At 43.1% G+C, this 27,456-nt stretch overlaps 1 protein-coding gene across 2 annotated transcripts in view; it reads right to left on the bottom strand.

Moving 5' to 3' along the window:
• CACHD1 (cache domain containing 1) overlaps window positions 1–27,456 on the bottom strand; it is a 534,201-nt gene that overhangs the window by 360,425 nt on the left and 146,320 nt on the right. The window contains exon 1 of one of the 2 annotated variants that reach the window (XM_030205963.1): window positions 18,697–18,763. The exons of the other annotated variant lie outside the window; for it this stretch is intronic. The gene's annotated coding sequence lies outside the window, so the exon portion shown is untranslated. Of the gene's footprint in view, window positions 1–18,696; window positions 18,764–27,456 lie in introns of those variants that run through there. 2 annotated transcript variants of the gene reach the window in all.

The raw sequence follows: 27,456 nt of genomic DNA, 5'->3' as shown, positions 1-27,456 counted from the left end.
TTCATGATTATTTTATGATTTTTCACCCATAGAGTTTACTATCTGTCCCCTGATATAGGTGCTTGCATGCGTTGAAACATGGCCCATGTCAGGTCCTTTTATTCATATCAATAAAGACTGTTGGATTCATATCTCCAGTGGTGATTCGTCTTTGGTCAGCCTCTACTTTTGCCTGCTGTCTACTGTGTAAGCATCAGGGCAGCGACACCATTCCCACTTTCCACACACTTGTTGTTTATAAAGCCTAAGCTCCTCAGAAAACCAAGGAGCTATATATTGTCAAAAATACATCTGTCTTTCATAGCCACCTCCATCGAAGAAACTCTACAATGATGTATACCACAAAGCAATAACTGAATTCAATAGCAACTTCTCAATATCCTGCAATGTAGGTAACTAGACCCCCTTCAGAGTTGACATCAGGGCCGCCGAGAGACATAGCCGAGCCCAGGGCAAAACAAGCTGCTTCCTGCATGCCTGCTCCCATAGTCTGTCTTCTCTTGTTCCTGTCCATGCCGGGAGTCAGGACCCAGGTGATTGCATTAACCGATATCTAGCTACTGCAATCATCCAGGTCCTGGAAGGCACGCAGGAGCAGGGGAGGACAGGCACGCAGGAGCAGGGGAGGACAGACTCGGAAGCAGGCAGCAAGAATAGGCTTACCGGCACCGTGCCTAAGGCCAGGCAATTTTGCACCCCCCCCCCCCTTCGGCAGCCCTACATAACATCATAAGAGCCAAAGGACTGTTTGTATCCCCAAAGATAACCAAAAGGAAATCACTACATGATCTGTCCATGGCATGGGATCAAGTACCACCCTACAACTTTTCAAATAACTGACAAAGCAGGCATTCAAAGTATGTCCAGCATTATGAATTGGGCCCCATACTATCTGCACCCACCCCAGGGCTGACATTATACATACAAATCTACCTCATCAGTTCCCACACAATCAAAATGTATATTAAAAACACCCAAAATAGTAGTTGAAGTAAGTGAAAGGTGAGAACACCTCTACAAAAGGAGATCAGAATATACAGCTTCTATCTGCTATAAACTAACAACAACTGAATCCCAGAGCCCCTCAACCAACAAAGTCTCAATATCCTCTGTAACAAAGGAATACTTCCTTACCAGCCCAAGGGCAGATAATGCAATGCCCACCCCCCATGTTGCCTCAGTTGGGAAATTACCTGATAACCTACCGGGCAAAGCTGGTTTAGGACAACTGAATTGGCCTCTAACAGCCATGATTCCAAAATAGATATCACATCTGAACCCTGGGTATTATTAAAATCAAACAGCAGCTACACCATTTTCCTCATGCATTAGCAAAGTTATTTAACAAACATATTAAGATATTTGTTAGCCACTGTAACTGTATTTAGTATAGGTTGCACCAAAATTATCCCCCCCCCCCCCAACTGGCCCCTTCTAATACCCAATAATGGCCATATCTACCCCTACCCAGTATTGATGGGATCAAAAACACAGCATACCTTAGAGTAAAAATCCAAACATCCATTCTATAAAAATCAACCCACCTCCCCCACACAAATTACACATTACAAGATCATGATTGGCTCCTATTGCTAATGTAGCAAGAATGCCAGCAAAGTGGCAAAAATGTAATTCAAGTTCCATTTTTTTTACACTCTGTGTATATTGGAAGCTCATAAGGCAAAGCCTGGATTCCTCAGTATCACTGAATACAATAAAGAAGTTACGCAACCCAACTAGAGTTGTTAAAAGTGTTCACCAGCTCTTAACATGTCTTATAACCAACTAGTATAATAAAAGTATGAAGAGAAGTCTTAAAGCATAAAGAATTTGACAAAGATGTGCTGTCATTTGTTTTATTTTGTTTAGTGTGAGTTAATTTTATTATGTACTAAATCAAAGTAGCATACTGAAAAAGTTAATGCAAGCTAAAATGAAATGAAACAAAAATCACCCAGAACATTTTGGCTGCACATCCATACTTCACCCAGCGGCACTACAGCAGGGGGAGACAAATGTACCACAAACCTTTTAGTAGATAGTTATAATAGGTCACCTGGATAGGAAACCCAAGGAAGCACCTATTTTATAAGGACACGTGGAGAGGCATTTTTGATATGACGTCTAAGTCAGACTTTGGAAGTTTGCTTAAAACATCTGGAATCTGAATAGCGAATATAGCAATTTTTGAAACAGAAAAGGTCTATCTTTTTTTTTTTTTTTCAAAAATAGCCACTTGCTAGATTATCTTATTGGTCCATTTTCGGGGAAAAAAAAGTCTAACTGAAAAATGCACAAAATCAAGCCATCAGGATGTAGGAGAAACCAGCATTCTTAGTAGACTGGCCACACACACACCCCAGCAAAGTGGTGGGGCACTTCTCCTAAAAGCTCCCAGGTACACATCTCACCATTGCTCCCTTATATTGTATAGTGAGCCCTCCTGCACACTACTACAATACCCCTTATGCTGCAGATGTCACCTATATATGGGTTTTTGGTGGGTTTTGGATGGCTCACGCTTTCCACCACAAGTAACAGTGAATTATTGGCCTGGGTCCCCTTCTCCACAGTTACCTGCACAGACTGCCAGGCTACTCCAGGGACCTGCTTGCTGCTCTAATAGCACTGGCCATTAAAATCAGAAGCTGCCATACAGACCAGTATGTACCGTTTTCTTGCACATCTTTGGGGGAGTAGGAGACGGTCAGTGACCACTGGGGAGAGGGGGGGTCATTCCTTTATTTCTCCAGTGGTTATTTAGGACACATTTTTGTGGCTTAGTCGCTATTAAAACAGGTCTAGCCCCAAAAGTTTTTGTTTTAGTCCACATTTTAGTTTTGTTTCATCATGGCAGAAAAATGTCCAAGTAATAGGAACACCCTAATCTCACACCCAACATGCCCCCCTTGTGATTTGGAGGTACTGCAGATAAAATGCATAGACAAACGTCTGCAAAACAGGTTTCAAAAACATCGATGTGAACATTTTGGCAAGCAAAACATCCAAATGCAGTATTATGCCACTTTTTAGACATATTTTTCTTTAAAAAATGAGCCCTTATAGACACCTATGTGTCTTTACACAATACTAGAAACAATTCTGCAGAAATCATGCATGGTCATGATTATGCCTGCACTCCTCCCAAAGTCTGCACCCAAATACTAGATTGTAAGCTCTCTTGAGCAGGGACTGTCCCTCTATGTCAATTGTACAGCGCTGCGTAACCCTAGTAGCGCTTTAGAAATGTTAAGTAGTAGTAGTAGATTCAAGTTGAATAGAACTACATATCTTCTTACTGCATATACTTTTACATGGGTTAAGGGAGGCAGGATAATTTTATTAGAGACATACTGAGGGGCATAATCGAACGCAAACGCCCATGTGTAAGAACGTCCATCTCTGAGAACGGGTCCATGAAGGGGTGGGCCAAATCGTATTTTCGAAAAAGATGGACGTTTGTCTTTAGTTTCGCAAATATGGTTTGTGCCAGGCAAATGCATTGGATGTGGGCATTCGTTTGAGCTGGGAGTTTTCGTTTTTCAGCGATAATCGAAACCGAAGCGTCCCAGCTCAAAAATGACCAAATCCAAGGCTTTGGGTTGTGGGAGGAGCCAGGATTCATAGTGCACTGGTCCCCCTCACATGCCAGGACACCAACTGGGCACCCTAGGGGGCACTTTTAAAAAATAGGAAAAAACATTAAATTACCTCCCAGGTGCATAGCTCCTTTACCTTGGGTGCTGAGACCCCCAAATCCCCCCCAAAACCCACTCCCCACAACTCTACATCATTACCATAGCACTTAATGGTGAAGGGGGGCACCTACATGTGGGTACAGTGGGTTTTGGGGGGGGGGTTAGAGGGCTCCCATTTACCACCACAAGTGGTACAGGTAGGGGGGGATGGGCCTGGGTCCGCCTGCCTGAAGTGCACTGCATTACCCACTAAAACTGCTCCAGGGACAGGACTTGTTGCTGCTGTATAACCACCTTGGCACAACAGTTCACACCTGAAGACTAATCTCGCTGAAAACGTCCTTTATTTCAATAACCACGTTTACTCAGTTAACTGCAGATCAGAGGTTGTGCCCCACTGGAAACGAGTCTCCCTGGTACTAAGATTAGCAGTAGCTCAGAGCTGGCAGAATGGTGTACAATGCCCTCTTTCAGCAACATTCAAGGTAAGAACTAAGTTCTGTAACGTGTGGCTAACACACGAAAGGGATCTAAAACGGACTTACAAAAATGGCCACTACCTTGTGGACTACCGGAAACAAAACAGGACACACTCTGACCCAGTAAGCAGAGGGAAAAGCACCATGGGAGAAGAGCCTACCAATTACCAACACAAGCTAGTGAAATCACGGAGCCCAATACCCACTACCCACCACAGTGCAATGCTGATGTGACCCTGCAGTGCACCCGAGAGCCACATCTGACCCAGGGAAAGGCTGTGAGAGGATCAAACACATTCTGCTGTCATGGAGGTGGGGACGAAATTTGAGGGTGGCATAGAGGCTGGGAAATAAGGTTTTTGCAAGTGGGGTTTTTTTGGTGGGAAGGGGTTAGTGACCACTGGGGGAGTCAGGAGAGGTGATTCCCGATTCCCTCCGGTGGTCATCTGGTCATTTAGGGCACTTTTTTGGGGCCTGTTCGTGAGAAAAAGTGTCCTAAATTCTCGCCAACAACGCCTTTTTTTCCCCATTATCGGCCGAGCGCGCCCATCTCTGCTTGGCCAATAACCACGCCCCAGTCACGCCTTCACCACGCCGCCGACACGCCCCCCCATCAACTTTATTCGTTCCCGCGACGGAGTGCAGTTGAAGACGACCAAAATCGGCTTTCAATTATACCGATTTGGCCGCCCACGGGAAACGGATGCCCATCTCCCGAACATGGGCGTTTTTCTCCTTTGAAAATAAGCAGGTTTGTGTGCTTTTACAGGCATATATATGTCAAAAAAACCCTTTACAAAACATGCCAGAACCAGGGATCCGCTCTCCAAGAAGCCGGTGCTCTACCACGAAATTAGCGCTCCAAAAATAGTCATGAAACACAAAAAGCAATGAGCTCATTGCTACATGTCATTCTTATTTTGGGTTTTTGGCTCAAGCACTGACTGGAAAGGTGGCATTTAAAAAGAAAAACGTCTGGTAGTCTCCATTGGCTCCAAGAAGTCCTGTGAACATCCTCCCCCACCCCCTCCCCCCATACCCTCCCCCCCCCCCCCCGATATTTAAAAAATAATTACATATATATATATATATATATATATATACACACACACACACACATATATACATATATATATATATATATATACACTCACACACACACACATACAGTGCACTCCATTTACGTGCACGTCGGATAAGCGCATGCTCTGTTTAACTGCATGCCGTACTTCAGTCCCGTTTTTGGCGCCATCAATTTCTATGGGGACAAACTTCGATTTAGTGCACCACTGATAAGTGCAAGATTCGCTTATATGCATGGTTTAAGACTGCTCCTCTGCAGGAAAGACTTCAAATAAGCGCGCGCATGGAATATGGAAGCCAATGGGCGCGTGACAACCAACGAGATTTCAAATTTACCGCCCCTTTAACTGCCACAGGCAGAATAAGCGAAAGAATGTTGTTAGAGTGTACACTGGGGTCGTCGCCGCGGTGGAACTGTAAGACTTTAACACTGGCTGAACGAATAGAAGTTCTTAAAAAATTAGAAAACAAAGCCAAGCATATATTACTAAAGAATATGGTGTCAATCCCAGTCAAATTTCACGTGTCTTGAAGCAGAAAGACCAGCTTCTGGAAGACTGGCAAAACAATACAAATCCACACCGGAAATGAAAACAGGAGGGAAAAGCTAAGGAGGTAGAAGATGCTCTTCTTCGGTGGTTTTCTCGAGGAAGGAGCAGTTTCCTGCCATTGGTCCACTGCTTATGGAGAAAGCTAATCAGCTAGCTGAAAGTCTTGGACTAACTGAATACAAAGCCACTGTTGGATAGTTAGAAAGATGGAAGGAGAGGAACAACATAAATTTCAAGAAACAGCATGGTGAGAAACAAGACACTGATGACTTTGGTGCTGAAAATTGGGTTGTTTCAGTTCTTCCTACCATCTTGAACAAGTTTGCACCTCAGGACATTTTCAATGCTGAAGAAAACGGTATCTACTGGCGAGTGATTCCTGATGGAACACTTGCATTCAAACATGCTGAAACTACTGGAGGTAAAACGTTGAAGGACCGACTGACGATCCTCCTTTGCAGAAATATGGATGGGAGTGAGAAGTTGGAACTCCTCATCATTGGAAAGAGCAAACAGTCCCGTTGCTTCAAGAAAGTTAAGCAACTTCCTGTGCCATACGAGGCTAACGCAAATTCATGGATGACTGGGGAAATTTGGAAGCAGTGGCTAAAGAAGTTAGACACTAGAATGCAGGCACAAAGGCGTCAGATTTTGTTGCTTTGTGATAATTGTGCTGCACACAGGGATGATGTCAAGCTGTCTAACGTCAAGGTGGTCTTCCTGCCACCAAACACTACCTCTCTGATCCAACCTATGGATCAGGGCATAATAGCCAATTTCAAACAACATTATCAGGCTCTTGTGCTACATCGTCTGATGAGTGTTATGGATGACCAGACTGGCAAGGATAAACGTGCTATTGAACTGGCTCGTAATCTATCACTGTTGGATTCCCTACATATGCAGAAAGAAGCCTGGAATCATGTTACACAGGCAACCATTGTGAACTGCTACAAGCGGGAAAGCTTTGTTAAGGATATGGAGAGGGACAAAACAGATGCAGCTGTTGCAAACGCGACAGATGAACGGGTTATTGACATCCCAGCCGGTGTTACTGAAGAGGAGTTTCATCGCTACGTAGCTGTTGATTACAATCTACAAACAGCTGACGACAGCACTGATGTCGAGATATGCGCCTACATGCAGGCAACAACGGCTGATGATGAAACAGATGATGAAATGAGCAGTGAGGCACATGCTGATGAAATTCAACAACCTCCTCATGTCACTTTTGCAAGAGCGCTGGAGAGTCTCAACACCGTGTGGGCCTTTCTGGAGGCCACTGAATGTCATAAGTACATAAGTAATGCCGTACTGGGAAAAGACCAAAGGCCCATCAAGCCCAGCATCCTGTCCCCGACAGCGGCCAATATAGGTCAAGGGCACCTGGCAGATTCCCAAACGTACAAACATTCTATATATGTTATTCCCGAAATTGTGGATTTTTCCCAAGTCCATTGAGTAGCAGTCTATGTACAGTTTTTACCGTCTGGCAGACGTAGTCTATGGAACTCACAGACCCAATAGTGTACAGAGGAGTATAACTGATTACTTCAAGTAAGCCTAACGTCAGTTAACGGAGACTGTATATCAGATGTCAAGCTTCTTTGGGTCACAACAGTTAAGTGCACACTCCGGTTAACTACATGCATTTCTTTAGTCCCAGACCCTTGCACTTAAGCGGATTGCACTGTGTATATGTGTATATATATATATATATACAGTGGTGGAAATAAGTATTTGATCCCTTGCTGATTTTGTAAGTTTGCCCACTGACAAAGACATGAGCAGCCCATAATTGAAGGGTAAGTTATTGGTAACAGTGAGAGATAGCACATCACAAATTAAATCCGGAAAATCACATTGTGGAAAGTATATGAATTTATTTGCATTCTGCAGAGGGAAATAAGTATTTAATCCCTCTGGCAAACAAGACCTAATACTTGGTGGCAAAACCCTTGTTGGCAAGCACAGCGGTCAGACGTCTTCTGTAGTTGATGATGAGGTTTGCACACATGTCAGGAGGAATTTTGGTCCACTCCTCTTTGCAGATCATCTCTAAATCATTAAGAGTTCTGGGCTGTCGCTTGGCAACTCGCAGCTTCAGCTCCCTCCATAAGTTTTCAATGGGATTAAGGTCTGGTGACTGGCTAGGCCACTCCATGACCCTAATGTGCTTCTTCCTGAGCCACTCCTTTGTTGCCTTGGCTGTATGTTTTGGGTCATTGTCGTGCTGGAAGACCCAGCCACGACCCATTTTTAAGGCCCTGGCGGAGGGAAGGAGGTTGTCACTCAGAATTGTACGGTACATGGCCCCATCCATTCTCCCATTGATGCGGTGAAGTAGTCCTGTGCCCTTAGCAGAGAAACACCCCCAAAACATAACATTTCCACCTCCATGCTTGACAGTGGGGACGGTGTTCTTTGGGTCATAGGCAGCATTTCTCTTCCTCCAAACACGGCGAGTTGAGTTCATGCCAAAGAGCTCAATTTTTGTCTCATCTGACCACAGCACCTTCTCCCAATCACTCTCGGCATCATCCAGGTGTTCACTGGCAAACTTCAGACGGGCCATCACATGTGCCTTCCGGAGCAGGGGGACCTTGCGGGCACTGCAGGATTGCAATCCGTTATGTCGTAATGTGTTACCAATGGTTTTCGTGGTGACAGTGGTCCCAGCTGCCTTGAGATCATTGACAAGTTCCCCCCTTGTAGTTGTAGGCTGATTTCTAACCTTCCTCATGATCAAGGATACCCCACGAGGTGAGATTTTGCGTGGAGCCCCAGATCTTTGTCGATTGACAGTCATTTTGTACTTCTTCCATTTTCTTACTATGGCACCAACAGTTGTCTCCTTCTCGCCCAGCGTCTTACTGATGGTTTTGTAGCCCATTCCAGCCTTGTGCAGGTGTATGATCTTGTCCCTGACATCCTTAGACAGCTCCTTGCTCTTGGCCATTTTGTAGAGGTTAGAGTCTGACTGATTCACTGAGTCTGTGGACAGGTGTCTTTCATACAGGTGACCATTGCCGACAGCTGTCTGTCATGCAGGTAACGAGTTGATTTGGAGCATCTACCTGGTCTGTAGGGGCCAGATCTCTTACTGGTTGGTGGGGGGATCAAATACTTATTTCCCTCTGCAGAATGCAAATAAATTCATATACTTTCCACAATGTGATTTTCCGGATTTAATTTGTGATGTGCTATCTCTCACTGTTACCAATAACCTACCCTTCAATTATGGGCTGCTCATGTCTTTGTCAGTGGGCAAACTTACAAAATCAGCAAGGGATCAAATACTTATTTCCACCACTGTGTATATATATATATATATATATATATATATATATATATATATATATATATATAGATAGATAGAGAGAGAGATAGATAGAGAGAGAGAGAGAGAGAGAGAGAGAGAGAGAGAGAGAGAGAGAGAGAGAGAGAGAGAGAGAGAGAGAGAGAGAGAGACACACAAGGTAATCTAGTGGCTTCCCCTCCTGCCCTACCCCAAAATACTGACTGGTATCTAGTGACACACCTACCTTAAATGAGGCAGGAGCAATGCCCATTTGCTTCCGCCTGCAGCACCACCTTCAAGAATGGTAGCACCTGGCCCTACATCATGGGATGCACTGGGCAGGTTTAGTTTGCCATATAAGGGAAAATGAGAGGGGGGGGAAGGACAGTTATCTGTAGCTTGTTGATGTACTGTAGCATTCATTGAGTTTTTGAGAGATGTGGGCAGCTGAGATTCATGTAAAAAAAAAAAGGGAGGAATTAAGAGTAAGATATATGAAAAGAAAGAAACAAAGTTGAAGGAAAGAATTAAAAAGGCAAATATACAGGACATATGCAGACTTTATGAACTGGATACACCAGTCTTAACCCCTTGCTAAGGTCAGCACTTAACCAGTTAAATACACAAACAAGAAAATACAGTAGAAAAGAATTATAAGGTCCATGTTGTCTGAGCAGTTCCGCTCCTGGTGAAGTTCCTAGATCCCTGTTGGTTTCTGATACTGAGAATTATTCTTGAGAAAGTTATATAAAATGAGGGTATCTAAAATGTTGAGAGTTATGGCAGAGTGGAGGAGTGGAGTGGAGGAGTGGCCTAGTGGTTAGGGTGGTGGACTTTGGTCCTGGGGAACTGAGGAACTGAGTTCGATTCAGGCACAGGCAGCTCCTTGTGACTCTGGGCAAGTCACTTAACCCTCCATTGCCCCATGTAAGCCGCATTGAGCCTGCTATGAGTGGGAAAGCGCGGGGTACAAATGTAACAAAAAAAAAAAAGCTGACAAGAGCACCTACTGGTGAACACTGCTGCCAGCATGGAGAGCCAGTGTTTGAGCTAGAAAGCCAAACATAGAAGGCAACATTGATACCCTTTAGTGGATCAAACAAGTCTGGTTTTCAGGATATCTATAATATATATTCATAAAAATGTATTAAGAATAAATTTGATCTAAGTTCCCAGTAAATTTTACACATTTTGTTATTCTGCAAATCAGACCCCTTTCAATAAGTCTAGAAGGCAAAACAGTGTCCTTTGTTTTGTTTTTTTAATATTTGTTGCATTTGTATCCCACATTTCCCACCTCTTTGCAGGCTCAGTGTGGCTTACAATACATCGTGGATAGTGGAAATAAGAAGAGAATAATCATTCGGTATTACAGAAGAATTTTGGGTTACATGGTAGTGGAATATATGATAGTAATATAACAGAAGGCATTATTAAACATTTCTGGATATCACTTTTGCTTTAGCTTTCTTAGGGAGTTCAGTAATTTTGGTAATGTGAACTCTCCATTCCAGTGTAATGCTTTGGAGGGCGACAAAAATAACATCCTTGGTTCACAGCTCCTGGAGAGCATGAATGGATAAAAAAAGCAAAATACAGCAGCTTCTAAAACCTCGCCATGCTCAAGCTTCCTTTTTTCTACAGATCTTTTCTAGAAGCTGAACTCAAGCACAAACTGCATTTCCTTTTCAGATGAGAAAATAATTTAACATTAGAGTGGAAACACATTAGAAGTGTTAATTCTTATGTTAAAACCTAATTCACTTTAATACTTTTTTTTAAAACCACACAGCATTTAATCTGGGTATCAAAAGGAGGAAGGGAATAAAAAGATCTGTTTTTCCTTTTAAAAATTTCCAATCTTTTGCTGCCCCTTAACAGTGGACCCTGCCACCACCTCCACCTAAATCATGGAAATTCAAGCCATCAAACTAGATTAGATTAGTGAAACAGTAAACAAAACATTGAAAGAGGTAGGTAGTTGCCTCACATCCTCCCCCCCCCCCCTGCAGGACCCATGTTATTCAACTTGACTTAATTCACTTAAGACAACTCTTTGAAACTCTCTCTCCACTCTCATCAGGGTGTGCTGTTTTTTTTTTTTTTTTTTTATTAAAATTACACACTCAAAGCTCAAAACCCACAAGTAAATCTTCTATTTCTAAACCTGTGGCCTGCAACATTAAATCAGAATTCTACTGTACCAACTGGAGAAAGAGGTTAAGCCCCTGACAATTCACAGAGGTGGTCTCCCGATCTTTTTCCCTCAGGCTATGTATTAATTGCACATCTACTACCTGAGGAATATTCCATTACTTAGCTCTCCTCTTCCCCTAGGTCACAACTTCTATTTAACACCCATTGCTAAAACAGTTTTTCAACCTTGTCTGCCTCCCTATCCACATACATACAGACATTCAACTGGGCTCAAAAATAAGGGTAAGAATAATTCACAGTTCTGCCTGTTATATATAACATGTCTAAGTTAATAATAACAACAAAATATTTGTCTTACCTATCATATCACTTCTAAGAAAGCTACATCTAACATACAAAAAAAATAAAAGCAGCCAAAACATAATAACGTCAAAACTGTCAGTTCCTCGGGGGGAAGGATGGGACAGACTGAAAACCAATTTAAATTGCACAAGATTTACAAAAATAGCCAAGTAAAAAATAAAGTATGAAATAAGCTTTCCCACTTTTGGTTTACACACTGTACCAGCATCTGTTTTTCACATTTTGCTTCTCACTGTTTAATGCTGCCTGGAAGGCAATAAAATCCCAGAGCACTTGAAGAGAAACAGTCATACAAAAGTCTATTGTTAGGTAACTAATGAGGAACATTTCATCTCATAACAAAATTAAAAATAAACTTTATTAGATACTGCATACAGATGCAGTTAGCATAATCCAATGTAAAAATAAACCTCACAGATCGCTTCAACGTCAGGACAATTTAAGCAAAGACAAATGCAATAAGAAGTTGAGTGTTTCTACATCAGCTGCAGTAGTCCAAACTGAAATGAACCCACAGCAATTACAGCAGTCAAGAACGAGATGGCTGCCTTTGAAACATACAGGACCAGTTTTTCAATTAAGTACATAAAACATTCATAGTAAACTGACCAATTTTCCCCTTCTCCTCCTCCCCCCCCCCCCAAGCCAGATCAACAAAGAAACCTGGCACAAGTGATCTTTTTTCTTAGTAAATCCACAAATAAAAAACATAGTAACATAGTAGATGACGGCAGAAAAAGACCTGTATGGTACATCTAGTCTGCCCAGCAAGATCAACTCATATATGCTACTTTTTGTGTATACCCTACCTTGATTTGTACCTGTCCTCTTCAGGGCACAGACTGTATAAGTCTGCCCAGCACTACCCCCACCTCCCAACCACCAGCCCCGCCTCCCACCACTGGCTCTGGCACAGACCGTATAAGTCTGCCCAGCACTATCCCCGCCTCCCAACCACCAGTCCCGCCTCCCACCACCGGCTCTGGCACAAAAAACAGTACAGACTTTTCTGATGTTGAGGCACACAGTACTCAATCACTGAGATCCAAAATGGTGACAATGCCACACTTACCTGAGCTCCTGATTTCTGTTAAAAAAATGTTTTTACTGATAAGGAAGCATAAAGAGAGATAGCAGACTGTTCCCTCAGAGCCCGCAAGTACTCTTTTTAGTGGTCCAATGGATCAATTCATGGTGTGCGGTGTCCCTTGGAAACCTCCAGTTCTAAACCATTGGAGGCCCCAGGAGACAGGTGGACTGTTTGGGTCTCCCGACACTGACACCACTTTATGCCCAGAGCAGGTCCAACCTAGCGAATCAGTAACTGCCACAGACTCTGCAAGAACATTGATGGAAGACCGGCGTGACTGCAGAACAAGGTGGCAAGACTGGAGCAGGCCATGAAGGGGAAACAGCCTTGCAGTCAGTGGCAGAGATACTACCAGAAGAAGCTAGAGAGAAAATCTTGAGACAGGTAAATGTTTCCTACTAGAGGAGAGAGGAATCTAGCTTCTTTTGATGGGACTGAATCCTCTTCTGCAACTTCAGGTCAGTCACCTGTTATTTCCTTTGCCCTGCAATATCCTGAGTGTTTTACTTTGGAAACCATCTGGCAGACAGTACTGGAACTTAGTCATGCTATTGTACCACAAATTAATTCAATGAACATTAAGACTGAAAACTGTCACAGCACGGTTAATATTGTGGAAAAGGATGTTTTAGACCTTAAATCTCTGATTGGTGAATGTGAGACACAGAATTCTGCAATGCAGGTTATCGAGTCTAACCTGGTTAAAGATAATATAGATATGCATTTGAAAGTAGAGGATTTAGAGAATGACATAAGATCAAAACAGGTACACGATGGCAGCGGGGGAGTGTTTTCGTCGGGAAGGGGGGGGGGGGGGGTTCGACAGAGTCACGGCAGAGGGGTCCAGGGGTCTGTAACGCGGAGGGGAGGGGTGTTTAAATCGGAGGGATGGTGGAGTCTGGAACTCGGTGGGAGGGGCATGAGGGGATCACGTCACTGATGGTGCCTAGCAGACCACAGGAGCCACGGTCCCAGGCAGCATATATATACACACGCCTCCAATTATAGCAACCATAAACCTAGCAGGGTCTTAAGTAACTTACAATCTGTACGTTATGTGTTTAAGGGGTGGCCTAGTGGTTAGAGCACCGGTCTTGAAATCCAGAGGTGGCCGGTTCAAATCCCACTGCTGCTCCTTGTGATCTTGGACAAGTCACTTAACCCTCCATTGCTTCAGGTACAAACTTAGATTGTGAGTCCTCCTGGGACAGAGAAATATCCAGTGTACCTGAATGTAACTCACCTTCAGCTACTACTGAAAAGGTGTGAGCAAAATCTAAATAAATAAAGGAGCCCCACCCATAAGACAACAACATCATGGATAGTAGGGCATGGAACTACTCCATCAGTAGTGCCCACGTTATTTGGACAAAACATTCCTACAGTTAAATCTTTCAGATATTTAGGGGTCATTATTGATTCTGCATTAAGTTTTGAGGAACAAATATCTGATGTAGTGAAAAAATCTCTTCTTCACTTAAGGAAGCTTCATTCAATTAGAAATCTAATAAGTAAGGACTCTCTTAAAACATTGACGTATGCGTATATGACCTCACGCCTAGATTATTATAATGTTATCTATGCAGGGATTACTAAAGCTAATTTAAAAAGAATACAAAGAATACAAAACACAGCAGCTCGCATGATTTGTGGGGCTCGGAGGGATGATAGAATAACACCTCTACTATACCAACTTCATTGGCTTCCGATTGAAGCAAGAGTCAAATTTAAAGTACTCGCTCTGACACATAAGGCTTTTCATTCACTTATTCCTAGCTACCTATCAAATTTGACAATTCCCTACTCTCTTATGCGGACACTTAGATCATTAACAGATAATAGGTTAGTCATTCCTCCGCTTGCTAAGGCTCGTTGGGAATCTACACAGGGATCAGCTTTATTCTTTCTGTCTCCCTCTCTTTGGAATGGGCTTCCAAAAGAGATTAGATTAGAGAAGTCCTACATTCACTTTCGAAAACTTTTCTCTTCACAAACTGTATTGAACAGAACTTATGATAGTAGAGAAGGTGTAGAAGTTTAGGCTTAACTGTATTTAATTTGTAGATTTTACTAGGTATGTCCTTCTTTGTCATTTTGGGTTGCTGGGCTTTTCTATCAATAATTGGAGTTCTTATTTGTTTGTATGTTTGGGTTGTATTTTTTAAAAATGTAAACCGTTCTGTTTTGCACCAGCAATAAGAAACAGTATATAAAACGGTTTAAATGATAAATGATGATCTATGCCCCCTTGCATTTATGTGCACCATTACAGAATACTGCTTATGTGCCCTGCTGCTAGTTTCAGTTCAGTGGTAAGTGTGCACTTACCACTGAGTGGAGGAGTAACCTAGTGGTTAGTGCAGTGGACTTTGATCCTGGGGAACTGAGTTCGATTCCCACTGCAGCTCTTTGTGACTCTGGGCAAGTCACTTAACCCTCCATTGCCCCTGGTACAAAATAAGTACCAGAATATAAGTAAACCGCTTTGAATGTAGTTGCAAAAACCTCAGAAAGGCGGTGTATCAAAGTCCCATTTCCCTTTCCCTATTTGAGATTCTACATGGAATGTTGCTACTATTGGAGATTCTAGATGGAATGTTGCTACTACTGAGATTCTGTTGCTACTATTTGAGATTCTACATGGTATGTTGCTATTCCACTAGCAACATTCCATGTAGAAGCCTGCCCTTGCAGATCAGCAACGCGGCCACGCAGGCTTCTGTTTCTGTGAGTCTGAAGTCCTGCACGAATTATTTAGTCTTTTCCAGGCATTTTGTTCTTCTTGTTATGTATTGCACGTATTTCAGCTGTATGCATCTAATCAACTAAGTATTCTCTGTATCATCACAAACAGTAATTAGTGTGAGGTAAATAACTCAGGTAGCATCCATTGAATCGATAATTTTTCCTCATTTACATTATATACAACTCCATCTCATTTACTGAGTATACAACACCCTGCATGCTCCCTGCTCTAGATACAGTATATTATCATGGAGGCACAATATACTCTAACAAGTGTTGCAATTCACGTTTAAATCAAGTACCTCTGAAGGTACGTATGCAATATGGAATGGAGGGAGCTATGCTTGACATATTGCCAATGTGCTTGAAATAAGGTTTCCTATTCCAGTTAAATATGATCCTTTAGTTTTAGAAACACTTTATAAAAAGGTGCAATTTGTTTGTCAAAGGGTCTCCCTTACTCCTCATTAAGCAAGGTGTCTCTGACCGCTGGACAAAAAAAAAAAAAAAGGAAAAGGAAAAAAAAGAATCAGTATAAAGATCACAGTTATGCCCAGAATTAATACAGAAGCAGTTTCACAAGGTTACAATGTCATAAGCAAAACCAGACAAATAAGGAGAGCATGAAGATCCATCTTTGTAGTGCAAATCAAAGTGAAACTTTCAGATATTTAATTGCCAATTTGTTACTTTTGGAAAATTGCCTTCTGCAAAACTTGATTATAGTTTTGGAGACACAAGCCTTATCTTGAACTCAAATCCTCAACTGACACACAAAGAAGAATATTCAAGTGTCCATTATTCTGCAAAAACAAAACAAAGTCATCAAATCTACCCAACCACATTTTGATAAATTAGATGTAGATAATGTATACCAAGCATATTACATTACTGAAGTTATTTTCATTCATATTAATTTCCAATTTTCCAAATAACAGCTTTCAAATTGGTTTTCCTGGTCCCACAAAACCTACGACAAAACCAAGAGAATTAAAAATCATATTTAGACTCATCCCCTGGCAATCTCCGAGACTTGGGTGTCTTTACTCAACTGCCCTAGATCTTCTCCAGTCCCAAGATTACTTCCAAAAGGCAGGTTGCCAAATGTGACTTGGAAGCCACATCTTGCAGATAGGGAAAATAATTGGCTGATGTGACTGTGCACTATAACTGCTAAGCATTGGAGCTAACAAGTGCAGCTGAGAACCAGAGCCAGATGGCATAGCAGAATATGGATGCTGCACCATTGCGTACTACAGATAGCAAGCTGCAGTGCGTCGTCAAGCAGCACCCGTAGAGCTCTGTGCTTACTCTCCGCTGATTGCAACAACTATTAAGCTACCTCTACATTGAAGTAGTTCCTAGACCACTCCCCATGAAATTTAGGTACCCCATACCATGCCAAAAATGCCATAGAAGCAATTAGAGGTACCGGGTACGATGCAGATACCAGGGTAGCTGGGGCTAGTATGCAAAGGTGTGGCCAGTATCAGTGCACAAAGAGAGAGAGAAGGGCAATCTTTAGTACAGTAGTGATAACTGTTGAAGTCATGCAAGAACTGCTTGGCCAGGCAAGCAGTACAAAAGAATAAAATAAAATATGCCCCACTGGAAACCTAGCTGTGTCCACAGTTTCTAATAGGATGAATAAACCAGTCTTGAACCTGTAACTTTCAGGATGAAAGGCCAACCACTGTCCTGAATAAAACTAGTTTGATGTAAACAGTGCACACAGAGGATGCAGGATTACCATGGAGACCGAGAGAAACTTGAGAGGAATGCACTAGCCTCAAAATGTAACATTTCTCATAGAAACATGGAGTTAACAACCCTAAGCCTAACTAACTAAACCCCACCTGAACTGTCATGCTCTGAGAAAGTGAAAAACCTAGAGTTGGATCCCTAATCTTGATCTCTTTCTCCCCTCCATTAATGATGTACACCCACCCTGAACCTCCTTCAAGGAGGGTCCAGAAATATTCTTAGTGCAAGAGAGTGCACCCAAACCATAAATCACCAAACGAAGCACAGGCATCTATCTGTACCAGAAGATTTTCAGATAGTCAGTACTTTCCAAGCTGCAGCTTAAGGCTCTAGCTGCCACAGAACAACTGCAGGGGTCTACTGGGCCTCCGACCTCGTCCTTGGAATGCTGCAGGAGACTCAAAGCTGTGGGAGACCCGAGGACTCCCACAGGAGTCTGCAAACCATCCCAGGCCTCCTTTCTCAGAAACCCTTAAATGCCAAATATGAAGAAACTGGGAGCGATCCACCCCAGTTCCCCAGTCACATCTTCTGAAAAGCCTACATATAAAACTGCCTGAACTGCAAGCAAATCGGGCACCAGGGTAGCACTGGCGCTTCAGCATTGCCATGTGATGCGGCACAAAAGATGGCGCCCTCAAGCGCAGGCACACCCAAGAAAACAGCTGCCCTGCTCCCACCAAAACGAGCCGAGGAGCACACTGCTCCAGAGAGTTGGGATGTACAGTGGATCTCCAGCATGGGAAACTACAGCAGTCCAGTAGCTCCCACAGTGGGAGCCGCTTTTGCTCTGCCCCACCAGCGCAGATAGGGTAATGACTACTCACCCCCTCAGGAATCACTGTCACATGCCAAGTTGGTCCTCACACCCCTCAGCCAGTACTGCAAACCGCGCTGGACAAATCAGACATATTTTTTTTTAAGACAGGAGAGGACACCGGATCAAAAGAAACCTCAGACCTTAAAGTCAGGAGAGTGAGAACCACAAACCTATCAGGCAGAAAGGAAGGGTTGATGGAGGAGGAAAGGAGGAACCTGGCACCACCAGGTGTGCGCCCAAGTCCCGGGATACCTCAGACCCCAGAAGCTTGTCTAGACCCAGGGGACCAGGCCAAGAGCCAATCAATCCAGAGCTACACAGATATGACCACCCACCTGCTAGATAGAGAGAATACTGAAGTTAAGGTGGCTGCACATGGCCACATATAGTAAATCTCTGAAGTTCTATCTCCACATGCTGGTACAGGGACATAACCCACAAGACTCTGGATTGATCTGTGGGACACTATGGAAAAGTTCCTTAAAACATCTTCTTCTACTAAAGCAACAAAAATAACCCAACAGCTATCTTAGCAATAAAATATTACAAATAAAAAATAATCTCCTTTTTAAAAGAAATCAAGCAGAGCACTAGATATATATAAAAAAAAAATCTAGAAATATTACCGCAGTTTGCAATGTGTACCTCGTAGGATGAGAAAAGAAACAAATTGCAGCTGTAATTTTAAGAAATGAAAGCATAATGCTTTGACTGGACTTTAAGCAGAGTTTTAGATCCCGAGGAGACTTGTGCCTTGAAATATTGTGCAGCTTGGACCATGGAACTACTCTCTAGGTTAAAATGAGGGTGGATGACTGTTGACTGAGCCACAGGAATTTTGGTTTTGGCCACATGCTGAGGATTTTATGTTTTGATCTTTGAACTGCCTGAGAGCAGGCTTTTTGGCTGGCTACAGGACCATGTAATGCATGAGCAAGCATGCAAAGTCTCTCATTCTGAATTATTTTGCCTTGATGCCTGGATACTTGGAAGAGCTTACACTGACTTCAAGAATTGGCAGTTTAATGCATTTCACTCTGAGAAATCAGCTCAGCAAGAATTGAAGTCTGAATGAAAAATTTCAAATAAAAAAAATGAAGAGACTTTGGATAGTTCTGATGTTAGTCCAATAAAAATCCATAAAAACTTCACTTCAGAGTCAATATGACTACCATTAACAACATCCTTTCAGATTTACTTTTTTTTCAGTGAATTTCCAACATTTTATACCTACTCCTACTTATCCACAAAACACTCTCAAGATTGTGGTGGGTGGGTGGGTGGGTGAGTGGGAGGGTAGGGTTTGCGTAGGTTTTGCTCTGTTTGACCTAGTTATTAACTGTTTTTGTTGCTTGGTTTCAATAGAAACGATTTAAGCATAAAAATGCAGCTTTTTGGGTAATTCAAAATTCTCACAAGCATACTATCTACCTCTATACAACTGTTATGAGTAGCATTCTTAGGGCCTCTTTTACTAAATTGTGCTTGCAGTTCCTGCAAGGCAAATGCAATGCAGCCCATTCACAATGAATGCGCTGTGATGCATTTGCCATGCTGGGAATCACTAGAACAGTTTAGTAAAAGGTCCTTAATTATTTTCAAGCAATCATTTTAACTGAGAGGAAAAAGCCTCAATGAGCCCAAACTATTTTCTAGTCTTCTAACCAGCTGTAGCTTTATCATAACCACAAAACACCTCTCATTACATTAACTTTTTTTTTTTTTACTTTTAACAATTTTTTTACTTATCTTCAAAGCCGCTCTTGCGGTAGATCTCCTAGTGAATTCAAATAAATCTTTTGTTAACCATGTTCAGTGGTAGCCACCATTTTACCAAGCTGCATCAGGGAATCAAACTGTTAATTAATCTCAACATACCCACCATCTATCCCCTTCCCCACAACCTATTAATAAGTACTCATGCTAGTCCATAGGCTTTGACTTCTTTCTCCTGCTTCTTCCAACCAGAAAGTGAAAATAAGACAAGTCTGGCAAACCAAGCACAAGGAAATTCTCTAGAGAGAAAGTACATAATAAAAATGTGTTTGCGCTCTCTTTTCTGGATCAAGAAAATGTTCAGAAACACGTAGCACATGCCCTAAAATTAGTATTCTGGTCTACAGTAAATATATGAACAAAAACAATATATAGGTACTTAGAAACATGCAGGACAAGAGACAGTTTTTTTGTTTAATGTTTTTTTATAGTTTGATATGATTTGTTCCTCTAATGTTTTGCTTTTGTTCAAAGTGTACTTTTAAAAAAATATTATGAGATGTATTTTTTTTGTTTGTTTTGTAAATTAGTAGGATTAATCAAGTTCTATTTCAGATTTTAAAAACAAAAGGTCACATGAAGAACAAAATAAATAAGCTTGAACCACTAACTATGCACATACTAAGGGCCCTGTTTACTAAGGTGCTCTAGCGTTTTTGCGCACGCTAAAAATGATTACGCTCTGTTAGAGACATATATATATATATATATATACACACACACACAGACTTAGTAAAAGGGCCCTTAATTAAATGGTTTATTAAAAAAAAAGATATCTTACTTCCCTATATGCACAGGGTGCTTGTTTTACGTTAACTAAACCTATGCTGCAATTTAGATCAAATAATTCAGTGCCCATATGTTATACTCTGGTGGACAATGTCAACTTCACCAAAAAATAATTCCGATTCCCTAGCTAGACATATATGCCTTCTCAGAATAAAAATCTCAGTTTGTCACTCTACTGCAAGGTTTTCTAGCTTTCATCCATATTTAATTTTTGAGGATGTTGCACTGCACATAAAATATTTATGTCAGTGGTTTCTCAAACCAGAATGCTAAATGTCAGTTCTTGCACCAAAATAAAAAACTTTCTTAATTTTATTTCCAGCACATTTGTTTGTACCATCTTTTAAATGTCAGGGCCAAGTAAATAAAATCTTGAATAAATCAGCAAAAGGTGAATAGAGAAAATGTTTCAATAAAATTATTAACATCCGCACAAGATACGTATCAACTAATTACCCTGGCATCTTGTTGAATATTATGCAAACATCTTAACAGCTTTCCAGAATAGCTAAGATACTTACCTGTAGCAGGTATTCTCCAAGGACAACAGGCTATGTATTCTCAAGATTGGGCAACGTCTCAGAAGTAATGCCACTAACAAATAGTTAAGGTTCCTTTCTATTAATCTCTCCTATATGATTTTCACCACCTTTTCCCCCTTTTAAGATTGAGGTCTGAGAAAGAGATATGATTGTTAAATATCAGTTGTTGAGACCTGATGTTTCAGATGTTTATTTTCCTGTAATATGATCTCTGTGTTTTCACAAATATGTTGTTATTACAACTTGTATATTGTTTTAATAATAATAAATAAATAAATTAAAAAAAAAAAAAAAGATTGGGTAACGTGCACCTGCGTTGCCCAGTCCGGAGCTTGTATCAAGCTTTTCACAGAGCTCTTTTGGAAAGCAAGACACACTCCAGTGCACATGCATGAGTGCCTTCCTGCCCACCACGCAAACGCTAGACCAACGGTACATACTATAGCATAGAAGACAACTCCAAGGGGAACGTTCTGAAAAGCCAGAAAGACTGTGAAGACACATTCAGAAAAAATGCCAGGAAGCTAATGCGAAAGCTTGTTCATCCAGGCCATGCAGGCCAGAGACTGGAGAATGGGATTCAGAAGAGACCCACTCCCCCATGAGGGTCGGAGAATACTCATGTTCCATGACACCTGGATCAAGAGGAATTAAATCTGCAGAGGCCAAGAAGGATGCATCGGAGTGCTGGCTCTTTCGTACTACCTGCTCGACCAAAGAGCCTGCCCAACAGGGAGATGAGAGGAGACAAATAGAGAAGATTGCTCTCCCAAGGAATGGAAACAAAATGGAAGGACGGGGGTTATGTACTTCAGTAACCATGAGAGATCTCACAAGGATGTTCCAGAAAAGGGAGAACCTGGAAGGAACAATTTCACTCTGATCAGTCAATCGTGCAGATAAGGATGGACTAAAATCCCATCCCTCCTGAGGGCTGATGCTATCACCACCACCATTACTTTGGTGAAGGTGTGCGAAGCTGTCGCCAGACCGAAGGGCAACATCCGAAACTGAAAGTGTCGGCCGAGAATTTGCAAAATGCAGGAACCGATGGTGAGAGGGGAGATACGCCTCAGTGAGATCTAGGGCTGTCAAACTCTACAGTGTTTCCATACGAAAAGGGGAGACCTTGAGCGCGCTGTTGACTGTCTTGAGGTCCAAAATGGGTCTTAAAGTGTCCTCCTTCTTGGGAACTACAGAATAAATGGAGCAGCCAGCCTGCCTGAGCTCTGCTGAGTGGACTGGACAAATAGCTTTTAGGCTGAGAAGCCTTTCTAGAGTCTCCCCAATGACGCCCGCTTTGAGAAAAGACCGACAAGGGGATTCCAAAAATGCGTGCGCGCGCAAACTCTAAGGCGTACCCTTCTCGAATAACTTCCAGAACCCACTGGTGGGAGGTAATCTGGGCCCACCTCCAGTAAAACTGTGTCAAACACGGTCCTACTGGCACTAGAGGCTGCGCCCAAACACCCTCATTGTGAGGAACAAGCAGGGGACTGGAAAGAAGTCCCTGCCCCCTCTGCGAGCTCCTTGAAAGGACTGGGACCTCTGAAAAACCGGGACTTCTGAGACGAAGCCGGTTTATTTGTACTAAAGCGACAAAAATCACAACTTCAACCACGACTGGAAAACAAGCTGCGCCCAGATGACTTCGACCTATCTTCGGGATGTCTCTGTACTTTAGTCTCTCCTAAACTACAAACTAATTTATCCAGGTCCTCCACACCTCTCTACTCCAGGTCCTCCCCAAATAACAAGGAGCCCTGAAAGAGAAACTTACCGAGTTTAGACTTTGAGGCCGCATCTGCTGCCCAGCCTCGAAGCCAAAGAGACCTCTTCGCAGCTACTCCCAGGGCCATAGATTTGGCAGAAGCCCGAAAGAGATCATACAAAGCATCGGCCAGGAAGGCTGAACCCATCTCGAGTTTAGCTATTTCATCATCAGTGGCCTCTAAATCATATGAAGACCTATCAAGAATTCTTTCCGACCAACGAAAGCACGCTCTAGCTACTAGGGAACCACAGATGGCGGCCTGCACTGCCAAGGCCGACACATTGAAGCTACACTTCAGCAATGTCTCCATATGACGGTATTGCATGTCCTTCAGCGCCGTGCCCCCTTCAACAGGCACAGTATTCCACTTGGTGACAGCAGAAACCACTGAATCTTCAACGGGATGCTTTAAGAGGGACTTGTTCGCCTCAGGGACTGGATAGAGACATACCATGGATTTAGCCGGTCAGAAGGCCAAGTCAGGAACATCCCATTATGCCTGAATGACAACCCTGATGTCCTGATGCATTGGAAAGGTCTTGCCTGGCATATGTACCCCTTTGACTAACAAATCTACCTTATGTGGCTCTGAAGCAGAAACGTCTTCACCCTCAAAATGCAAGGTGGAGGAAACTAAGGAAATTAACTCCTACAAGTCCTCCTTGTGAAAGATTCTTCGAACAGAAGTGTCATGGTCTTGGATACTAGAGGTATGCGAGCCCTTGGGCTACTGCCGTTAAGCGGCAGAAGCAGGCAAAACCCCCCCAACCAGAACTGGACTAACAAACAAACAAGACAGAAGCTGCAGATGTAGATAAACAAGCAGGAACACATAGGACTATAACTATCAGACTGGAACACAGGACTGGAGCAAGACTTCACCTGCGCTTGACCGCCGTTCCCTAGGGGTTGAGCCACTAGGTGCGGGCAGTTGGCAGGACTTATGGAATACAGGAACTCACACAGGGTATAGTACTCTAAAGCAAGCCTGACTAAACAAGGACCAGGAATCAGGACTGAGGGTACTCCCTCAGGTGACAGGATATAGCAACAAGCTTGATTAAACAGGGACTGAAGGTAAAGGCAGAGGGGACTAGAGAAACAAACACAAGACAGACAAACACTAGAGGGAACAAGACAAGGCATGCAGGCACGAACCAAAGAGAGGCAGAAGTGCTCCTAACAGTACCAAAAGGGAAAAGCAGGGAAGCTAACAGGGAAAGGCAGGGAAGCTCAGACAAAGCGAGGCAAAAGTGCTCCTCACAGCACACCAACAAGACAGAAGTGCTCCTAACAGCATCAAAAGGGAAAAGCAGGGAAACCAAAATGGAAAATCAGGGAAGCTCAAGCAAAGCAGGCAGAAGTGCTCCTAACAGCACAACAACTCACCGCAACCTTTGGCGATACAAAGGCAAGGTAGCAAAGCCCACAGGTGCCTAATAAAGACCATCACCTGCTGAGGCTCAGCTGCAGGAAATCCAAGACAAGTACAGGTGCTGCTTAGGTACAAACAAGGCAAGCAAGTCTGGTGGACTGGAAGATCTGGACCGGAAAGAAAGTCTGGAATGTGTAGGGAGACAGCAAGACAGTCTATGGCAGCCACTGGTTCTGGCCACCAGAGGGCAAGGTGAGCACAGACCAGGAAAATAGTCACAATCGTGACAAGAAGGATCTTCCTCAGGAATAAAAGGATCTGCTTCCGGATCCCACATACCAGGATCCTCATCCAAATTGCCAGCCTGAGAGAAATCCTAGTCTTCTAATGCTGGAATGTTCAAGTCTGGGTCCAGTCCTGGTTCGTCCTCCAGAGCCCATGCCTCTCTGGCCTGCTTGGCAGACACTAACTGACTCTCTGCAGCATAAAGGCTTTGTAAATCCGCAGGACAAATTCTGGATGAAAACCACCCTCTAACCCTGCAGTGCCGTGAGGATGACCCTCCGAAAGAACTTGGGGAGCAAGAACCGGAACAGAAACCGGCTGCTCCACCTGTCCTGCAGAAGATGAGAAAATGGTGGCAGTTCCCGCCGAAACCGGGACCTCCAACATTTCTTTTTCCACCTCTTTACCCACCGCCAAGTTCATCTGCAAAAAACCTGACTCCGGTGCTCCCTCGATTGCAGTGCAGAACTTACAAGCACCGCTTGAGCCCAAACTGCGGCTCTAACAAACTGAGCAGCACCGGAAATTCTCAGCCATGAGGAGTGAGGGCGCACTTTTTTTTTTAAGTGGGTACTCCGGCTGGAAGTAGGAGAGAGCAGCCAACAAACAAGAACAGGAGAGCCGGTATGCCCGTGGACACTAGAATGCCGATTTCAAAGCTTTTTTTTTTTTTTACTTTGTTGACACTTACTTCTTTTTATTTATTTATTTATTTACTCAGAGAAAAAGGCTGCCTCTCCCTTCCTACACACTCTTCCCCTGAAGAAGCTCAGGCTTAAAGCACAGTACTGAGAACTGTGAAAGGGAGGACTGGGAGGGGGGGGGGGGGAACCCAGCCACCCAGGTGTAACACCCCTGAGGCTGGAATAGGCCCCCGCAGACCTCTGCCTCCAGAGAACAGATTAACCAACACAGCTCAGGTGAACAGAAGGAAGAAAAATAAAGGACTCACCAGAGTGAAGAAAGAAAATGGAAGGGAAATTCAGAGAGACTGAAGGGCTCACCACCTTCCACCTGCTGGAGACTGAGATTACTGGATCTTTCTATGTCTAGCAAGGGCTCTTTTTGACTCACTCTGTTGAGTCAGAATACTCAGTCTCCAACTGCTGGAAGGTGTGCACAATCCATCAGTCACAATCTGGGCCGGTCTGGAGGGACGCTAAGGAAAAGACCTATTTTCCGGCTATACGACCTAGTACAGTCAAATGGCTAGAATGTTAGAATTACCCATCCAAAAACTGACCTGAAGGAGCAGCCAACCACCCTCTGCCACATTTGTAGGGTCCCCTGACTGAGGGCGAAGCTGGAGCATAGACCGTGGGAGCGAGTAGAGAGTATCTGAATAGTTGTAATTATTGTGAGCATGTCAGGTCATCCAGAGTGCCAGAAATACTTGTTTCCGGGCTTTTGGAACAGTTAGAGTGGGAAAGCCTGACAAGGGAGCTTCGCACTCTAGGTGAGCGGTAGGTACCATAGGAAGACACAAAGTCGAGGGCCCAGAAGAACAGTCCTAAGGACTAATGGGGCAGACTTGTTCCCAAATAGAAAGCAAACAAACTATGGGGACATGTGAAGGACTTCTTCCAGGGTCCCCATGGCCAACACCACGAAGAAGCAAGAGACCACCAGGGCTTTTGGGGGGGGGGGGGGGTTCTTTTTTTTGACAGGCCAGCTTTGATAAGGCTTTGTCTAGGCATGTGCTCAAGAGCTCTTGAGCACATGCCCAGGTACAAGCCTGCCACGTTCCTCATGCTCAACGCTATGACTGTGCTTAAAATTGCAGCAAGACCTCTACTAGGTCTTACTTTCGGAGGATGTCCTATTTTCGGGGAAACACGATATATATATATATATATATATATATATATATATATATATATATAAACTCAGTGTTAGAAATCTCCAGTGAAACTAAAATATAATGCCTGACTAGGCCCACTGACCAGCCAGACCTCCTGTACCATGTAGAGGAATAGCTCCAGTTGGCCCCTTATTACTGGGCTGCATTAAAGTGGAATTGCTTCTGTGGCTTGGGAAAAAAAACAGTTGCTGCCTAGCCACAACTACAACAGGCTGAGGGAACAGAAGGTAAGGCAAACAGAACTGCTGGCAAAAAGGAGGCAAGAAAAGAAGCAGGAAGAGCCAAAAAATAAACCCAAAGTAAATAAATGACAAAAAAAAAAAAAAGATGGAAAAAAATTACCAGGTAAAATAAAGAGAACATTTTTTTCTGGCTCCTAAATATTTTGACACCATAAAGCTTTGAAATATTATTCCTACACACACACACACACACACACATACACAATTAGGGGAAAATTCTTTAAAGAGTGCCGAAAAATGAGTGCCAGAAAAAAAATCAGTGCTAAGCACCTTTCTATAAAGGGTGCTCTGGGATGAGTGCCTTTTTATAGCTTTAGAACAGATTCCACAGGTACCAGTATTTACACCTGCTAAAACATGTGTAAATGCTGGTGTCGGAGTTGAGCACACAACATAGCATTCTATAACATTATGCTTAACTTCTAGGAACGCCCCCGACTTACCCATACTCCTCCCACGGCCATAACCCTTTTGAGCAGCAGGCTAGAAAAAGTTAGGTGCAGATGTTATAGAGCAGTGCCTAGCACCTAAACCCAAATTGGTGCCACTTAAGTCCAATTATTGATCGTTTATGCCTTGTTAACTAATTGACTTGCACTCATCTGCCCAGCTCACGCAAATTCGCACACCTAGGTTTTGACAGCCTATACAGAATCTGGGGATTACTGAGCTGCAACAGATTAATTTTATGTATGTTGCAACAAATCAATACAATTTAAAACTATGGGAAAAACTAGCTATCAGTTTTAAGTGTGGCCTCC

The sequence above is a fragment of the Microcaecilia unicolor genome, chromosome 6 (assembly GCF_901765095.1).
Source record: "Microcaecilia unicolor chromosome 6, aMicUni1.1, whole genome shotgun sequence".
NCBI classification, from domain to species: Eukaryota; Metazoa; Chordata; class Amphibia; order Gymnophiona; family Siphonopidae; genus Microcaecilia; species Microcaecilia unicolor.
The sequence above is the reverse complement of the archived record's forward strand: the minus strand, read 5'-3'. Positions and strand labels throughout refer to the sequence as shown.